This window comes from Bombina bombina, chromosome 7 (genome assembly GCF_027579735.1).
Source record: "Bombina bombina isolate aBomBom1 chromosome 7, aBomBom1.pri, whole genome shotgun sequence".
Classification (NCBI taxonomy): Eukaryota; Metazoa; Chordata; class Amphibia; order Anura; family Bombinatoridae; genus Bombina; species Bombina bombina.
This window is the reverse complement of record NC_069505.1, coordinates 463,097,760-463,117,664: the sequence shown is the minus strand read 5'-3', so window position 1 is coordinate 463,117,664 and position 19,905 is coordinate 463,097,760.

Genomic DNA, 19,905 nt, shown 5'->3' with positions numbered 1-19,905 from the left:
TAATTTATTGTTGGATTATTTTTTTCTATTAAGTTTTCACTGTTGGACTATTTTTGGACTATTATTTACATTTATATAAGTTACTATTTGAACACACCACAATGTTTTTGTAAATTTTTGTTTTTTCATTTTTCACAATCTTTGTTCTTAATTCACGTTTTTTGAAGATCAACCTATAATTTTTGTACACTAATTTTTGCACACAACTTTTTTGATACACATTTTTTACATTGGCTTATTGCTGTCACAATATTTTTTACTTGACAATGCGTATGTGTTAAACACACAGTTAAAGGTCTTACTCAGAGCCTTACACATTAGTCACTATTGGCAATATTTAGGAGCATTGCATAGAATCGAGAACATTATTGGTTAGATAATATTATATAACTGACTAATATATTTCACCTATTATGTGTATGTGGTAAACACAAAGTTGAATTTTTGTTGTGAGCCTTACACTTAATTTGGATTTTTTTAGGAATATTTTTTAAGAGCAATGTTTGCACAATTTTAAATGACATATCTGCTATTTAACTATTTGTTTTAACTATTCATTTAGCTATTATTGCTGTATAAATTTGTGTATGTGTATGTGGTAAACACAAAGTTGAATTTCTGTTGTGAGCCTTATACTAAATTTGCAATTTTTTAGGAATATTTTTAAGAGCAATGTTTGCACAATTTTAAATGCTATATCTGTTAAATAACTATTTGTTTTAACTATTCATTTAGCTATTATTGTTGTATAAATTTGATTGTTTATACATGGATCCATGTTTTTAACTTATTTGTGTACTCAATAAATTGTTTATTGTAATCGTTTGATAATATTGCATTAGGTCCAGACCCAGCCTTCGTATAGTTGGCGCTTTGGTATACCTTATTAGTTTCATCTTTCCATTTTGACAACTAGGTGTCAAATTATCAAAGCCAGAGGTCTTATTTAGTAGGCACTAGGTGCACTCCACTATCTTTATAGGTATCCACAAGCCCTTCATACTGACGTAAGTTGCCCTTGGGTTGCTGCACCTCACTATGAGCCAGCGTCAGCTTTTTCTCCAGTGTCGCTAAGTTTGTCTTTACTGTTTCATGTTCCACTCTGAAGCTGGTGTTTTTTGCGCTCTGTCGGTGCAGCTTGTCTAGCAGAGATTCCCGTTCTAAACGCGCTTTTCCTCTGCGCTCCTCTTCTCTCCCGCTAGCACTGTTACGTGATTGTTTAACGTGACCATTTCATCCTCTACTTGACTCTTCTCCTTCATCACCGCGTTGTAACGGGACTTCCACATATCAATAGCGGATAGAGATTTACTGAGCTCAGCGTCCTGGGTCTTAGCAGCAGGTGGGTCTGTCTCGGTGGCATGGATCTGGGCACGGGTAGTCACAGGGTTAATATCGGCGGGACCCATGGGAGTGTAGGCAGAAACAAGGGGGGCCAAGTCATTTCCAAGGAGAACATCAGCTGGTAAGTCCTTCATGACCCCCACATTCACATGCCTAGAGCCCACTCCACAATGCAAATGTACCCGGGCAACAGGTAGGCGGAACACAGCGCCCCCTGCTACCCTCACAGCCACAGTGTCTTTGGTGTGCTGGTTCTCAGACACCAAGTTCTTTTGGAGCAACGTCATGGTAGCACCAGTATCCCGTAGACCACTGACCTCCTTTCCATTCACTTTAACCAGTTGCCGTTGCCGTTGCCGGTTATCCCGGTGGGCAGCTTTCACTGCGTCTGCTTCATGTAGGATGCCCAGCATTCTTCCTCCTCTACGCAGTGGGCAGCAGGCTGAGGGTTACATGGGTTTCCGCCAGCGGGTCTCCTCCAGGACTGTGCTTGGTTCACTGTGTTTAGGGGACACTCGTCTTTTGTGCCCTAGTTGCTTACATCCAAAGCACCGAATAGGATGTGAGTAGTCCCGTGAGTTGAACCGGGCTGTCTGAGGATAGTTCGTGGCTGGAGGCGGTGTGGTAGAGCGGTGCGCCGGGGGTTGGTAACTGGTAGCTGCTGGGGTGACTGTGGGTCGGTACTCCACTCTGGCAGGGATCTTAGTGGTAGCAGTGTCCAGTTTGCGGGCATCCGTATACTCATCTGACAGGCAAGCAGCTTCATGCAGGGTGGAGGGTTTACGGTCCCGAACCCACTCTCTAACTCCTGCTGATAACTTGTCAAAGCAATGTTCCAACAGGAATAGCTGCAGCACCTCTTCCCCGGATATGGCTTGGCACCCTGCCATCCAGTGAGCTGCTGTGCGGTGCACCTTACATGCCCACTCGACGTAGGAATCTCCAGCTAGTTTAACAATGTCTCTGAACCGTCTCCTGTATGCCTCCGGTGTAATCGCATACCTGGAGAGCAGAGCCTCTTTTACAGCATTATAATCCCTGACTTCCTCATCTGGAATGGCCCGAAAAGCCTCTCTGGCCCGGCCGGATAATTTTCCGGATAATATCGTGACCCAGTCCTCTGCGGGTACCTTGTGTAGGGCACATTGCCTCTCAAAATCCGCAAGGTACCCATCAAGCTCTCCTTCTGTTTCCAGGAAGTTTTTAAAAGCTGCAAAATGTACTTTTCTCTTTTCCACTGGGGTTGCTGTGATTTGGGCTGCTGCAGCGCCGCTTTGGCGTAGGTTGGCCTCCACAGCTGCTATGACCCAATCGATAATTTCAGCAGACGGTTTGGGGCCATAATGTGCCAGTCTAATTTTAACCGCCCGGTCAAAGCTTGCTTCTTCGGGGTTCTGTCTGATATGCTGGGCTCATTGGTTCCTTCGGGCCCTGGTACTCCGTCCATCTCGGTCAGTATTGTAATAATCTCCCTCTTCGTGAGGTTACTGGCTTGTCGGCCCCATTGTTCTAGCAGGTCTTTAAGGGTGGCTCTTTTCAGCCTTTCATACGGTATTCCCATTAGGTCCGGATGTGTAGTTGCTCTTCTGGGCGATGAGGACCATCCCGTCGCTTGCCACCAATTGTTATGGTACAACCCGGATATCAAGGGTTAATACCAGATGAAAGATGCCCTGAATACGGGATCAGCAACACACGAACCCAGTTAATTCCCCCCAAACACGAGACCAAGCTCCATCTTGAGGGTAAAACAGAAGAATGCATTTTATTGAGGGCTATATGCCCAGTATTTATGCAGTTCTCCCACCTGGTTGAAACTCCCTAGGAGACCAGATGGGGGATTGGAAGAGTATAGTACATTAGATAGAGGGAAGACGCCCTTTTACAGGATACAATAGAATTACATTACTTAACCAAATAAACAATTAAACACAAGAAAACAATGGAGTCCTTCTTGGCACCTGACAGTCTGAACTCTGGAGGTGATTAAACAAGGTGAACGCTTATCACCTAAACTTAATTACAGTAAACAATGGCTGACGCCAGGAAACCTGTCTTCAGAAAATAGTTTCTCAAAACTGAACAAAGTTAACCCTTCCAGTACTGACAGAGGGGTCTGTCACAATGGTTATAAATTGTAAGAACAAAAAATGTTCTGGTGCCGGATATGGTGATTAGGTCAGTGCTGGATGTAATTAATTTACAAAAATTGGAGGAATGGGCTGGTAAATGAGATTTAATACTGGAAAATGTAAGGTTCTGCATTTTGGAAGTAAAAATAAACAGGCAATATACTATTTAAATGGACTAGAATTAGCCAAACAGAGGAGGAAAAGCATTTGGGAGTAGTAATAGATAACAAGCTAAAGATGGGTGCACAATGCAGGGCAGCGGCTACAAAGGCTAATAAGATACTAGCATGTATTAAAAGAGGCATTGATGCAAGGGAGGACAGCATCATTCTGTCACTATATAAATCCATGGTAAGACATCACCTTGAGTATGGAGTGCAGTTCTGGGGACCAATCTAAAAAAAAGAAATTGCAGACCCAGAAAAAGTTCAGAGAAGGGCCACAAAGCTAATAAGGGGAATAGAGAATTTAAGCTATGATGAGTCTGTTTTCGCTAGGAAAAAGGTGCTTAAGAGGTGACATGATTATTTTATATTAATATATTCAAGGTCCATATACAGACATGGCAAAAGCTCTGTTTATTCCAAGAAAATTGTGGTAATATATAGCTGAGAAAGGCGTTTTATTATATCACAACTTTGTTGTTCCCTTAATGTGTTTTTAATTTTGAATAAGTTTTTAATCTGAGGCACAACTGATTCCTGTGTATCCTGAACCAGCAGCTGCTGTGTGTGATTATCCCTATCTGTAGTCTGTGTATCCTGAACCGGTAGCTGCTGTGTGTGATTACCCCTACCTGCAGCCTGTGTATCCTAAACCGGTAGCTGCTGTGTGTTATTACCCCTACCTGCAGCCTGTGTATCCTGAACCAGTAGCTGCTGTGTGTGATTACTCCTACCTGCAGCCTGTGTATCCTGAACCGGTAGCTGCTGTGTGTGATTACCCCTACCTGCAGCCTGTGTATCCTGAACCGGTATCTGCTGCGTGTGATTACCCCTACCTGCAGCCTGTGTATCCTGAACCAGTAGCTGCTGTGTGTGATTACCCCTACCTGCAGCTTGTGTATCCTGAACCGGTAGCTGCTGTGTGTGATTATCCCGACCTGCAGCCTGTGTATCCTGAACCAGTAGCTGCTGTGTGTGATTACCCCTACCTGCAGCCTGTGTATCCTGAGTCAGTAGCTGCTGTGTGTGATTACCCCTACCTGTAGCCTGTGTATCCTGAACCAGTAGCTGCTGTGTGTGATTACCCCTACCTGTAGCCTGTGTATCCTGAACCAGTAGCTGCTGTGTGTGATTACCCCTACCTGCAGCCTGTGTATCCTGAACCGGCAGCTGCTGTGTGCGATTACCCCTACCTGCAGCCTGTGTATCCTGAGCCGGCAGCTGCTGTGTGTGATTATACCCCCCTGTAGCCTGTGTATCCTGAACCAGTAGCTGCTGTGTGTGATACCCCTACCTGCAGCCTGTGTATCCTGAACCAGTAGCTGCTGTGTATGATTATCCTGACCTGTAGCCTGTGTATCCTGAACCAGTAGCTGCTGTGTGTGATTACCCCTACCTGCAGCCTGTGTATCCTGAACCGGCAGCTGCTGTGTGTGATTATCCTGACCTGCAGCCTGTGTATCCTGAACCGGTAGCTGCTGTGTGTGATTACCCCTACCTGCAGCCTGTGTATCCTGAACAGGTAGCTGTTGTGTGTGATTACCCCTACCTGTAGCCTGTGTATCCTGAACCTGTAACTGCTGTGTGTGATTACCCCTACCTGCAGCCTGTGTATCCTGAACCGGCAGCTGCTGTGTGTGATTAACCCTACCTGCAGCCTGTGTATCCTGAGCCGGCAGCTGCTGTGTGTGATTACCCCTACCTGCAGCCTGTGTATCCTGAGCCGGCAGCTGCTGTGTGTGATTATACCCCCCTGTAGCCTGTGTATCCTGAACCAGTAGCTGCTGTGTGTGATACCCCTACCTGCAGCCTGTGTATCCTGAACCAGTAGCTGCTGTGTATGATTATCCTGACCTGTAGCCTGTGTATCCTGAACCAGTAGCTGCTGTGTGTGATTACCCCTACCTGCAGCCTGTGTATCCTGAGCCGGAAGCTGCTGTGTGTGATTACCCCTACCTGCAGCCTGTGTATCCTGAGCCGGCAGCTGCTGTGTGTGATTATACCCCCCTGTAGCCTGTGTATCCTGAACCAGTAGCTGCTGTGTGTGATACCCCTACCTGCAGCCTGTGTATCCTGAACCAGTAGCTGCTGTGTATGATTATCCCTACCTGTAGCCTGTGTATCCTGAACCAGTAGCTGCTGTGTGATTACCCCTACCTGCAGCCTGTGTATCCTGAACCGGCAGCTGCTGTGTGTGATTACCCCTACCTGCAGCCTGTGTATCCTGAGCCGGCAGCTGCTGTGTGTGATTACCCCTACCTGCAGCCTGTGTATCCTGAACCGGCAACTGCTGTGTGTGATTATCCTGACCTGCAGCCTGTGTATCCTCCAATAAACAAGTGCTGTCCATGGTTCTGAACCAAACATTTGCTGGCTCCTTAGCTTAGATACCTTCTTTTCAAATAAAGATAGCAAGAGAACGAATACATTTTGATAATAAAAGTAAATTAGAAAGTTGCTTAAAATTGCTGCTCTATCTGAATCATGAAAGAAAGAATTTGGGTTCAGTGTCCCTTTAAAGACATCCATATACAGCATTGGCAAATATTACACTCCAGACACATATGGGGGTATTTAAAGAATACAATCACTTTATTAATTGGATAATTGTGACAGCAGTATATTATAGGAACAGTGTCCCTATCCACATGGCTAGTTGCCTAATCATATATGCTGTATGTTCCTCAATGACTAGTGCCTGAGCAGGAGTTGGAATATTTGTGTATACTCTTTATTCATACTTTTCTATGAGGCTTATGAGGCTGGGTCAGTTACGGCAAGGAGCTTTTACTAGATAGCGCCATTTTCTCATGCTCTGTGTGCTGGACTCCTGAAGCTGATATTCAAGGTTATGACGATCCCTTCCGTGATATGGGGTATTAGTCTGTTCATCTCTGTCAGTAGGATCCTTATTAGTCTGTTCCTCTATGTCAGTAGGAACCGTATTAGTCTGTTCATCTCTGTCAGTAGGAACCTTATTAGTCTGTTCATCACTGTCAGTAGGAGCCTTATTAGTCTGTTCATCTCTGTCAGTAGGAGCCTTATTAGTCTGTTCATCTCTGTCAGTAGGAGCCTTATTAGTCTGTTCATCTATGTCAGTAGGAGCCTTATTAGTCTGTTCATCACTGTCAGTAGGAGCCTTATTAGTCTGTTCATCTCTGTCAGTAGGAGCCTTATTAGTCTGTTCATCTCTGTCAGTAGGATCCTTATTAGTCTGTTCATCTATGTCAGTAGGAGCCTTATTAGTCTGTTCATCACTGTCAGTAGGAGCCTTATTAGTCTGTTCATCTCTGTCAGTAGGATCCTTATTAGTCTGTTTTCCTCTCTGTCAGTAGGAACCGTATTAGTCTGTTCATCTCTGTCAGTAGGATCCTTATTAGTCTGTTCCTCTCTGTCAGTAGGAACCGTATTAGTCTGTTCATCTCTGTCAGTAGGAACCTTATTAGTCTGTTCATCACTGTCAGTAGGAGCCTTATTAGTCTGTTCATCTCTGGCATTTTGGGGCTCTCCAGACTGTAGGAGACAGCGAGGATCCTTTAGACGCCGGGTTCTGTCTTGCAGGCGGCCTTACTTGGGTTAATTCCTTTCCCGCCCCAAGAGCTCCTAGTTTCGCCCAGCTATAGCGTTTCCTAATGGCTACAGTTTTTAGGAAGGGGTAATCAAGTTTTTCAGGTTTCAGAGCACAGTATCGGCTACTATCTGTGGCTACTAAATGTGGGCACATATTTTATTATCAGTCGGCTACTATCTGTGGGCATAGCCGTGGCACATAATAAAATATCAGTTGTGCATTTTGTGGAGCACATACTAATAATCCCTGTTACTCTAAGATTACAGTGGGGGACAGAAGACATATGCCAAGTATTATCTTTCATGTACATGCATATGCCACCCTTGTGACATCTAGGGGCTGTATTTTTACCAGCTAGGTATATATATATATATATATATATATATATATATAGTGATATATACTTGTTTGTTGTCCCATATTCAGTGACGTACTGCAATAGGACTGCATCATTTGTACAGTATCTTCTTGTTCCAGACGTATTTCTTTTAAATATACGGATCTGGAGGATACTGTGATATGTTTATGCAATATTTGTGTGACATCTTGTTCATCTCTTTCTGTTATTCATTACAATGCAATATTTATTGTGAGTTGGGGTGGATTGTAGATATTGTCACACCTGCACTACTACTGTTTAGTTACTCTGCAATGCCTAGTCAGATCCTCTCCTCTATGGTTGTGCTAGCTCAATAGCTACCCTGAATAGTACCCTGAACTAGGGTCTAGGAAACTTTCATTGCAACACAGAGACTATATTTAAGTACATACCGTTGGTTTATTAACCTTAATATTGCTGGCAAATGCTCGTTTATATCGTTGCATATCTTATATTGGAGATAACCATATATGATGGTTTAGTAACATAAGAAGTGCTTGAACGTCTTATATGGAAAATGTACATATCTGGTGGTTTATTACTATTGGCAGTACTTAAACTTACTTATTAAATTGGTGATAACCTTTTCTGGTCTACCAGTACTAACATATAGTTATTTCTTGTAAGGAAATGACAGCTAGTTTATTAGCATTACCAGTGCTTAAACATACTTATATAGAAAGTAAACATACCTGGTGGGTTTTCAGCCCTACCGGTACATTAATATGCCTTTTCTGATATAGAATATATCATATCTGGTGGCTTATTAGCATTACTAGTGCTATAACATTATTATTATTTAAAATAGCAAATAAGCATATCTGATGGATCAGATCCCTTTCTTATCGAGAAAATAATCAAGCCGGCTAATTGATTAGCATTATCTGAGTTTGAACATGATTCTTCCTTATTTAGAAAACAATCATATCTGGTTTTTGTAGGTATAGCAGTTACAGTGGCTTGGCACACTTTTCTTTGTGCAGATAACCATATCTGAAGTTTTATTAACACTTTTTGTTTTTTTAACATTGATAGTGCTTAGACTTTATCTCTGTTTCTAGAACGTTGGACCAGTCCATCCAGAAATTAGATCTGGAAAGAAGCTCTCTCATTCCAAGCATGAAGGGAGGTTTCAAGGTATTGTCATAGATTCTGTCAGCACGTGTATTTATCTCTCAGATCTACACAGGGACAAGCTTCTGGCTGCCTGCCATCTACTTTATTGCACTCCTAGGCCGCTGGTGACTGTTGGAGGTGGTAGGTCTTATGGTGGCTGCCTTGGATTTTACTTTTGCTTGCTTTCTTCTGAGACCTCTACAGTTCTGTAGGCTCAGTAATTGGAACACAATTATCTTAGACCTGTTTTAGGAAACTTCTTGGATCTAGTGACAAGCAAGTCTCTTTCCTGGTGGCTGTCTCAGGAACATGTTCTTCCTACGCCCATCCTGGGAGATCTTGTGTGGGGGTTCTCTGAGAACCCAGGAGACCGGCGCCCAGAGAAAGTGATCCTTCTATTCAACATCTGGAATTGAGGGTAATTTTCTACGCTTCAGTAGTGCCCAAGTTCTGTTTCGATCCCTTTTCCTTTACTCCAATCAGAGAACATCCCCATGGTGGTCTATTTCAGTCACCAGAGCAAAACTTGCAGTTCTCTGGTGATGCGGGAAGTGTCCTTCAGTGGGCAGAGACATATAAATGCCAAATATCAGATATCGAAATTCCAAATGTGGACAATTGGAAAGTGGATTTTCAAAACGGACAGACTCTTCACTCCGGGGAATGCTTGCTAAACCAGGAGGTGTTTTGTGAGAACACCCTTGTGGTGGGGGTGACTGGAAATTAATCTTATGGCTTTCCGTATCGATACCAAACTGCCAGATATTGATCTAGACTGAGAGATCATTGGGCAGAGTTAGTAGACGCTTTAGCAGTTCTGTGGTTCTTCAATCTAGTTTAGCTTTTACCTTAACTTGTTCTACTTCCTTGAGTAATACTCAAATCAAACAGGAGGGAATTCTAGCAACCCTGTTAGCTCCTTTGTGGCCACATAGAACTTGGTATGCAGATCTAGTGAGAATGTCATCTGCTCCACCATGGCAGCTACCTCAGAGACCGGACCTACTGGCGCAGGATCCGTCTTTTCTATCAAAGTCTAGATTCTCTGAGGCTGACTGCATGGAGATTGAACATAGCCTTGTCCTGGAATGGTTTCTCTAGGGGAGGTTAATGATACTTTGGTCCAGGATAGTAAGCCTGTTACGAGATGTATTTACCACAGTATGGAGAACTTATCTATTTTGGTGTGCAGACCAGGGGTTTCCTGAAGGTGAAGTCTCTGCATATCCTTCAATTTCTACAGGATGGTTTGAAGAAAGGCCTGTCGGCTAGCCTTTTTAAAAGTCAGATTTCTGCTGTTCTATTACATAAGAATTTGTCTTGTTTGCCAGATGTTCTGTCATTTGTTCCAGATATTGCTGAATTAGACCTGTTTTCAACTCTATTGCTTCTCCATGGGGTCTTAATCTTGTTATTAGAGATGTTCAACAGGCTCCATTTGAACCTATGCATTCCCTTAATATTAGGCTTGTATCCTGGAAGATTTTGTTCCTGTTAGCTTTTTCTTCTGCTCGTAGAGTTTCTGATCTGTCTGCCTTTCAATATGACTGACTTATCAGGTTTTCTTGCATTTAAGGCTGTTTACGGACAAAGATTAGTTGTTTTTTTTTACCGAAGGTTGTTTTCAATTTGATATAATAATCAAGAAAGTGTTGTTCCATCTCATTGTCCAATCCTTTTTCTAAAGAGAGTTTTTTCCATAACCTGTACATGGTTCGAGCTTTAAAGTTCTATAGTCATGCTACCAAGGAAATTAGTCAATCTTCTTCCTTTCTTTGTCCTGCTTTCTGGTAAGCCCAAAGATCAGAAATCCACTGCTGTTTCCCTATTCTTCTGTAATAGGTTTGATTTGCATGGCGTTTATAGAAGGGGGCTGGTAGTCTCTCTCTCGAATGGCGTCACACTCTACCCGTAAGGTGTCTTCTTCCTGGGCCTTCAAAAATGAGGCTCCAGCCAAACAAATATGTAGGGTTATTACTTGGTCCCCATTGCATGTTTTGATGTTTTTGCCTTTGCAGAGGCATCTTTTGGGAGAAAGGGTTTTTCAAGTGGTGGTGCCTAGTACTTGGGACTCCCTTTCAGTCCCTATATTTGTGGACTCCACAGCTTGGGTATTAGTTTCCCATAGGTTACGAATTTGTGGACTCTCTTAGAAAGAAAAAGAAAATTTATGCTTACCTGATAAATTTATTTCTTTTTTGACACAATGAGTCCATGGATAATCACTATTGGGAATCAATATCCAAGCTAGAGTACACAGATGATACGGGAGGGACAAGACAGGGAACCTAAACAGAAGGCACCACTGCTTGAAGAACCTTTCTCCCAAAAGCAGCCTCAGCCGAGGCAAAAGTGTCAAATTTGTAGAATTTTGAAAAAGTGTGAAGAAAGGACCAAGTTGCAGCCTTGAAAATCAGTTCCACCGAAGCTTCATTTTTGAATGCCCATGAGGAAGCAACAGTCCTCGTGGAATGTCGTAACTCTCTCTGGAGGCTGCTGTCCAGCAGTCTCATATGCAAAACGTATGATACTCTTCAGCCAAAAGGAAAGAGAAGTAGCCGTAGCTTTCTGTCCCTTACGTTTTCCCAAGAAAACCACAAACAAAGCAGAAAACTGATGAAAATCCTTAGTCGCCTACAGGTAAAACTTTAAGGCACGAACCACGTCCAAATTGTGCAGAAGCCGTTCCTTCTGAGAAGTAGGATTAGGACACAAGGAAGGAACAACAATCTCCTGATTAATGTTCCGATCAGAAACAACCTTAGGAAGAAATCTCTAATTTAGTACATAAAACTACCTTATCCGAATGAAAAATAAGGTAAGGAGACTCATACTGTAAAGCCGAGAGCTCTGTCACTCTACGAGCAGATGAAATAGCAACAAGAAACAAAATTTTCCAAGATAACAACTTAATATCTAAGGAATGCATAGGCTCAAACAGAGCCCCTTGAAGAACCTTGAGAACTAAATTAAGGCTCCACAGGGAACAGTAACAGGTTTGAACACAGGCCTGATCCTGACTAAGGCCTGACAAAAAGACTGCACGTCTGGAACGTCTGCCAGACATTTATATAACAAAATAGACAAGGCAGATATCTGACCCTTTAGGGAACTTGCCGATAAACCCTTCTCCAAACCTTTTTGAAGAAAGGACAGGATTCTAGGAATTCTAACTCTACTCCAAGAATAGCCCTTGAATTCACACCAATACAGATATTTACGCCATATCTTATGGTAAATCTTTCTAGTCACAGGTTTACGAGCCTGAATCATGGTCTCAATGACCAATTCTGAAAATCCACGCTTGGATAAAATTAAGCGTTCAATCTCCAAGAAGTCAGTTTCAGAGAAACTAGATTTGGATGAAGTAAGGGCCCTTGAAGTAATAGGGCCTTCCTCAACGGAAGTCTCCAAGGTGGAAGAGATGACATGCCTTCTCCTTCTTGATTCAAGCAATGACCCGAGGTAGAAGAGCGAACGGAGGAAATAGGTATGCGAGACTGAAATTCCAAGGTACCGCCAGAGCATCTATCAGTACAGCCTGAGGGTCCCTTGACCTTGATCTGTACTTTGGAAGTTTGGCTTTCTGCCGAGATGCAATGAGATCCAACTCCGGCTGACCCCACTTGAGAATCAGGCTGGAAAACACCTCCGGATGGAGCTCCCACTCCCCCGGGTGAAAGGTCTGTCTGCTCAGGACGTCTGCCTCCCAGTTGTCCACTCCTGGAATGTGGATCGCCGACAGACAGCAATTGTGGGTCTCCGCCCACAGAATGATCTTGGCTACCTCTGTAATGGCCAAGGAACTCCGAGTTCCTCCCTGATGGTTAATGTAAGCCACTGAGGTTATATTGTCCGACTGGAACCTGATGAACCTGCCGAGGCTAATTGAGGCCAGGCCAGAAGAGCATTAAAGATTGCTCTCAGTTCCAGAATGTTTATGGGTAGAACAGACTCCGAAGGAGTCCATGTTCCCTGAGCCTTTAGAGAGCCCCAGACTGCTCCCCATCCCAGAAGGCTGGCATCTGTTGTCACAATCACCCAAGAGGGTCTGTGAAAGCAGGTCCCCTGGGAGAGATGATCCTGAGACAACCACCAAAGTAGAGAATCCCTTGTCTCCTGCTCCAGCTGTAATCACAGAGACAGATCCGCATAATCTCCATTCCACTGCCTGAGCATGCTTAACTGCAGAGGTCTGAGGTGGAAACGGGCGAACGGGATGATGTCCATTGCCGCTACCATCAGACCGATTACCTCCATGCACTGAGCCACTGATGGCCGAGGAGAGGACTGAAGAGCTAGGCAAGAATCGAAAATCTTTGATTTCCTGACATCTGTCAGAAAAATCTTCATTGATAAGGAATCTATTACGGTTCCCAAGAAAATTACCCTTGTATTTGGAACTAAGGAACTCTTTGCCAAATTCACCTTCCATTTGTGAGACAGCAGGAAAGTTAATAACATTTCCGCGTGTGATCTTGCTTGTTGAAAGGAAGGCGCCTGAACCAGAATGTCATCCAGATAAGGTGCCACAGCAATGCCCCGCAATCGGAACACCGCCAGCAGGGATCCCAGAACCTTTGAGAAAATTCTGGGAACTGTGGCAAGACCGAATGGAAGAGCCACGAATTGGAAGTGTTTGTCCAGAAATGCAAACCTTAGAATCTTGTGATGGTCTCTGTGGATGGGAACATGCAAGTACGCGTCCTTTAAATCCACGGTAGTCATAAATTGACCCTCCTGGACCAAAGAAAGAATGGAATGAATAGTTTCCATCTTGAAGGACGGCACTCTGAGAAATTTGTTTAGACTCTTGAAATCTAAAATTGGTCTGAATGTTCCCTCTTTTTTGGGAACCACGAACAGATTGGAATAGAGCCCCAGACCCCTTTCCTGAGGTCCCGTCCACAGTGTAAGAACGCCTCTCTTTTTGTCTGGTCTACAGATAATCTTGAAAGCAGAAATCTGCCCCTGGGAGGAAAGGTCTTGAACTCTAGCTTGTATCCCTGGGACACGATGTCCACCGCCCAGGGATTCTGCACATCTCGAACCCAAGCCTGAGTGAAGAAGGAAAGTCTGCCCCCTACAAGGTCCGGTCCCGGATCGGGGTCAGGCCCTTCATACTGTCTGACTCAACAGCAGGCTTCTTGGATTGCTTTCCCTTGTTCCAAGACTGATTGGGCCTCCAGGAAGGCTTGGACTGCTCCTGCTTGAAGGAGAGAGTGGAAAGATTTCCCTCGAAATTTCGAAAGGAATGAAAATTACTCGGACGTCCTTTTTGTTTATTTTTCTTATACTGAGGGAGGAAATGTCCCTTTCCTCCCGTAATATCAGAAAATTATTTCCGTCAAACCAGGATCCCTTGTAAGGAATCACCAAAAGTTTAGACTTAGATGACACATCCGCAGACCAAGATTTTAACCATAAAGCTCATCGAGCCAGAATGGCAAAACCTGAAATCTTATCTCCCAGTTTAATAACCTGAAGGGAAGCATCTGTAATAAAGGAGTTGGTCAACTTAAGGGCCTTAATCCTATCCTGGATTTCTTCGAGGGGAGTGTCTGTTCGAATGGATTCAGACAGTGCATCAAACCAATATGTGGCTGCACTAGTGACCGTAGCGATACAAATGGCGGGTTGACATTGTAAACCCTGGTGTACATACATCTTCTTGAGTAACCCCTCTAACTTTTTATCCATAGGATCCTTAAAGGAACAACTATCCTAGTGTGGAAATTGCCCCTTCCACCTTAGGTACTGTCTGCCAAGATTCCTTGATAGAATCTTCTATAGGAAACATTTTTAAATATGGGGGATAGACAAAAAGGGATACCCGGTCTCTCCCATTCCTTAGCAATAATTTCTGTAGCCCTATCTGGTACAGGAAATACCTCCACCATGGAGGGCACATCAAAATACTTGTTTAGTTTACTAGACTTCTTAGGATTGACCACGACAGTAGTGTCGGAGTCGTCCAAGGTAGCTAAAACCTCCTTAAGTAACAAACGGAGGTGTTCTAGCTTAAACCTGAAGGATACAACTTCAGTATCAGCAGGAGGAATTACACTGTCTGAGTCTGAGATTTCACCTTCAGATGCTACCGAAATATCCTCAGGATTCTGGGAGGGTGTATTTGAAATAGCAACAGCTGTGTCAGTAACCTCACTTACTGATTGTTTACTTTGTCAGGGTACAGGTAAATACATATATATATGTATGTCAATAGGACAGGGGAATGTGTTTATGTATGAAACCATATTTTTATCAGATGTTACTGAAATAGGATTGAAATTCTGATGTCAGGATTTGATTCACAAAACCCCTACAATTTGAATACACATCTCAATACTAAATTGCAGACAGAATGTCTCCAGACACTTTGACACTAAAGCATTTGTTTCCTAGCTGGAAATACAAATTTAAAAAAAAAAAAATTCTCTCACCTCACCACTTGATGAGATTAGATCTTTTTCAGACAAAGATACACATGGTGCCTAGATCAGAGTACATGCCCATGTATGGGCTTCCTGCCAACAAGGGTGCCGATCCGTCTGAGAGAGAAGTTGAAAATGCAAACATTTTCCAAAGGGACTGATAATTATCACAAGCTCGTGGATTGACCCCATGCTATGTGGGTGGGGCAGTGAAGACCTTGGTCAGAAAAGACATGTGCAATTTTAAAATTTACTGAGAGCAGACAAATTGGCATTTACAATCCATGTATGGCATGGGTAAAATTAGATACATTTTGAAAAAAGATGCCAATAGTTTCATGTGTATGTTTGAAATAATTCAAATAACCCATATATGTATATATATTGAGCCTGGACATATTATATTAAGGGGGTAATTGCTGTATTGAATAATAACTACATTGATAATATTGTAGATAAACATATCAAATGTATGCCCCAGACTATATTGAATATATATCTGTGAGATAGATTTAAATCTGTATAGATTGAATAGCAATTGTGATAGTCCCATGTTTGGATGATAGAAACATAGAAACATAGATATTGACGGCAGATAAGAGCCATAGGCCCAGCAAGTCTGCCCGACCTTACCTAACAGTATAAACTTATCTAGTTCGTAGGATAGCCTTATGCTTGTCCCATGCATTTTTAAAGTCCCCCACAGTGTTTGTTGCTACTACCTCTTGAGGAAGTTTATTCCATAAATCAATCACTCTTTCTGTAAAGAAGTGCTTCCTCAAATTACTCCTGAATCTACTACCCTTTAGCTTGAGCTCATGACCCCTTGTTCTTGAATTTTCCATTTTATGTAAAATACCCACAGCCTCAGTTTTACTAAACCCTTTAATGTACTTGAAAGTTGCTATCATATCACCTCTTTCCCTTCTCTCCTCTAAGCTATACATATTTAGGTCATTGAGCCTATCTTGGTAAGTTTTATTTTTTAGACCATGTACCATTTTGGTAGCCCTCCTTTGCACAGATTCAAGTTTGTTAATATCCTTCTGAAGATATGGCCTCCAGAACTGCACACAATACTCAAGATGAGGCCTAACTAATGATCTATAAAGTGGCATAAGAACCTTACTATTTCTGCTGCAAATACCTCTACCAATACATCCAAGCATTCTGCTAGCCTTACTCGCTGCATTACTACATTGTTTACTAAGTTTTAAATCATCTGAAATAATAATTCCCAAGTCCTGTTCCTCATCTGTAACAGTCATTAAAGTGTCATTGAGTCTGTAATTAACATTTGGATTTTTCTTCCCTAAATGCATTATTTTACACTTTGCTGTGTTAAACTTTAGATCCCAGTCGTTTGTCCAATCCTCCAATTGTTTTATATCACTTCTCATTTTGTCTACCCCCCCTGGAACATCCACTCTGTTGCAAATTTTTGTATCATCTGCAAAGAGACATACTTTCCCCTGTAGCCCTTTGCTGATATCGCAGATAAATATGTTAAACAAAACAGGCCCCAGAACTGACCCCTGAGGAACACCACTAGTAACAGCCCCCTCTGCTGAATGAACTCCATTTACTAAGACACTTTGTTTTCTGTCCTTAAGCCAGCATTCCACCCAGTTCACAATTTTTTAATCTAGACCAAGGAGATATAGTTTGTGAATAAGTTTATTGTGTGGGACGGTGTCAAATGCTTTGCTGAAATCTAGATATGCTACATCAACTGCTCCACCCTTGTCTAATACTTTTGTTACATAATCAAAGAAGTCAATTAGATTAGTCTGACATGATCTCCCTGAAGTAAAACCATGCTGATTTTGGTCCTCTAAATTTTTTGTCTTTATGTAAGTCACAATTCTTTCTTTTAAGAGGCTTTCCATTAATTTCCCTACTACTGAAGTTAAACTAACTGGCCTGTAGTTGCCAGATTCTTCTCTACTGCCCTTTTTATGAAGAGGTATTACATTTGCTATTCTCCAATCATCTGGGACAGCTCCTGTTAATAGTGACTGATTAAACAGATCAGTTAATGGGACAGTTAGCACTGATCGAAGTTCTTTTAAAACCCTTGAATGAATATTATCAGGACCCACTGCCTTTGTAACATTTACTTTTGATGATATATAACATGTCGTTTTCTGTGTTCCAGATGGGGCTAAAAGATACTAAATACAAGATTGTCTGTATGGAATAATAACCGCTGTGTCTCTATATTTCTCAGACATATAATAATTCATGCATGCAGAATTTGTTAGAAATGTAAAACATGCTGTAATTGTGTGAATACATATATAACAGATATATAAATGCCATTAATCTTGAATAGTTAGCAATATAAATTGTTTTAATATAATATATTGATGTTTCATATCAAAATTATCAGAAAATTCATGATACTACCCTATCTAAAACAATATTGTGAATAATTGTTGTAGAGAGTTATGGTCTGATTAAATAATCATTTTATAAGAATAATTAAAGGGACAGTATACTGTAAAATAGTTTTTCCCTTAATGTGTTTACAATTGCTTTTTTTACAAACTGCAGAGTAAAAAATGTATGAAAATTAGCTTTTTATGGTTTATTTCTGTATATTAAAGCTCTGATTTTGTGTTTTGAAGCCACAGCCTAATAAAATAGGTTGAGCTTGTAGGTATAATCAGATCTCATTACTGTATCACATTGTGCAAATATACCTGCTTCTTTATCTTATATCTGTCCTTAAAACAATCACCAATACTTTTTATTACCTTATCTCTGCTTTATCACACTGGGAGTGTAATTTCTTCTGCTGGCTGTGTTTACAAAGCTTATCTATAGCTGGTACGCGCGGCCACAAACTTTCAGAATAGGTGGGGATACCACATGCTAAATTAACAATTTCAAATGCCAATATAAGGGTAAAGGTGCTACTTGTAAACAATTTAATACACTCCAGCAGGTAAAGTGGATCATTGGGAACAAATTAAAGGGGAGAAAATTTTTGAGTAAACTGTCCCTTTAAGTTGTTAAAAATATTGGTTAAATGTATTGCTGTATTGTATGTCTACTGCCACGAGTGGCCACAATCCAGTAGGACAGTTAAGAGAATTAACTGTTCAAAAGATGCGTTTCCATGGTGAACAGGTTCAGCTTCGTAAGGGCCAATAACAAAGCAGGTTCCGAAGGGCCACCCATTTTCCACACCAATGATTAAAGAATAAAAGTTGTATGCAGGATAGGGGAAAGGACACTGGCTGCTGATTTTGTAACTGACTGAACTGTTGCGTGGGAGACAGTCAAACTATAAAACAAAGTGGGCCATACTTCTCCTTATCCATTGCAATTACACTTATTTTATATGAGGTGGGACAAGTCTTGAAGCTGAATATCATCTGGTAAAGTGTATATATATATATATATATATATATATAAAAGATTATTGATGATATGATAAAGATTATTATTAAGAACATAGTCAAGTTATAATAAATAGATTTAAAGAGAACAGTCTATATTTTGCTTATATTCATAGCCCTGTGTAGGATCAAGTTTATCTTTTGTATGCTAAGAAATTCATTTAAAGCAATTGTTCACAGTAAGAATATATGTATTTGTAGTATCCTAATTAGAATTGTATTAGAATAAATTGCAGCTAAATAGCGGAGTACATATATTGATCTTGTTCATATAAACACTGTTAGAATTATACCAATTTGAATGTTTTAGTGGTTTATACTTTAGTCTCACTGTGTTAATTGAATGAAAGGCTATTGTAAGCAAGACTGGTTTTAAAGGTAAACTTTTTATGAGCTTTGTAAGAAGTATAGCATATCTTAATAGCTTTGAAAACGTGTATAATATTGTTTCATGTCCTGGTATTATAAATATATTCCAATATGCTCATAGATATTAACTAAATAAAAAGAATTCAGATATTTATATTAATTTTATTGTTTCTAGTAGATGCATATTAATTGAGGGTTGATATTTTTAAAGGATAATTATTAAATAGATTGTATTATAACCCTGCCATAGGCCGATATATTATTTGGATAGCACTACTAAAGATTTATACTGACAACTTTTCCTCTTGTGCTTTCCCTGCAGCATGGGAAAAGCAGACAACGCATCAGAAACCGCAGAGGACATGAGAGAAGCGATGTCTTGCAAAGTAACTCCAGACAGAGTAATAGAGGAAACGCAGGGCACTGGCTGTATGGACGTTAAGTTTTGGGACACCTGAGGAGAAAGCTGCTGCATATTTTCGAACATTGTCAGAAGGCTCCTGAACAGCATCCGCCCTGGACAATGTTGGCTCAGAAAAAAGTCTTTCCCTATAATGTAAAGTCCTCTCAATACATACATGAGGAACAGAAAGGGATTAGTGGTTCAACATTAGCATCAAAACATAAAGAACATGTAACATCTTGCAGGGCCTCTTGGTCCATCTTTATTCACCCCATAACAACTGAATAATTAGATAGAATTTTGATATTTTAGTAAAAAATGCGTCACACAAAAAACGTTACTGTTCCTTTAAATATTTAAACATAAACTGCTTTATTTTTTAGCAATAAAATAAAATGACATAAGTAGCAATTAAATGCTCCGGACACCTTTCCACCTCAGCTTAACTTTGCTGAGGTGCATACTTGCCTGTCTAACACCGGAGATTATGGGCTGTTAGATGATCCGGACTCAATCTATTTAATGTGATGAAGTCCGCAATACTTGTCAAAAATGAAGAGAAAGTGTTCCATGTCACAGAACACCG